The sequence below is a fragment of the Triticum dicoccoides genome, chromosome 5B (assembly GCF_002162155.2).
Source record: "Triticum dicoccoides isolate Atlit2015 ecotype Zavitan chromosome 5B, WEW_v2.0, whole genome shotgun sequence".
Classification (NCBI taxonomy): Eukaryota; Viridiplantae; Streptophyta; class Magnoliopsida; order Poales; family Poaceae; genus Triticum; species Triticum dicoccoides.
This window is the reverse complement of record NC_041389.1, coordinates 431,418,760-431,419,542: the sequence shown is the minus strand read 5'-3', so window position 1 is coordinate 431,419,542 and position 783 is coordinate 431,418,760.

Sequence of the window (783 nt, the reverse complement as noted above, 5' to 3'; positions counted from 1 at the left end):
GGAGAGGCGCGGTGGAGGGGAGCCGGCAGGGTGAGGCGGCGGCGCCTAGTTGGCCAGGAGCGGCGGTGAAGGTGACGTGGCGGCTTCGGATTGGCTGGAGCAACGTGGCGGCAGCGGTGGACGCGTCCAGCGGTGGGCGGACATGTCCGGCGGGCGAGAGGGAGATTTTGATCTAGGGTTTGCCCGAAAATTCGGGGGAGGGGACTAATTTATAGGTAGAGGGAGCTAGGAGAGTCCAAATGGGGTGCGGTTTTTGCCCACACGATCGTGATCCAACGACGAAGAGCACGGAGGGGGTTTGATAGGCTATTGGGCTGTGGTGAAGGGGTGTTGGGCTGCAAAGAGAGAGGGGTTTCGGTTAACTCGGTTAACCGTTGGGGCATCAAACGACCTCCAAATGGAACGAAATTTGACGGGCGGTCTACCGGTGATATACCAAGGCCACTCAGCAAATCTCGGCCCATTCCGAGAACGTTTTTCTCCCGCTCACGAAACAAGGTCTGAGGTGCGTGTGAGTGTGGTTGGGCTCAGAACGGACATCGGAGAGAATCGTGGGAACCCGAACGGATGCAAGTTTTGAAAAACATGTAGATGAAATGCAGATGATGACATGGCAAAATGCAACACGCAAGCAAATGACATGACAACGACAGTGAATAACTGGAAGACACCTGGCGCATCAGATTCGGGGTGTTACATGCACCTCCACCAGCTCCATCTCCGATGGTTCCATGCGTTGGCGGCGGAAGGAAGGAGAGGGTGGGAGAAAAGAGCAGGAAGTGG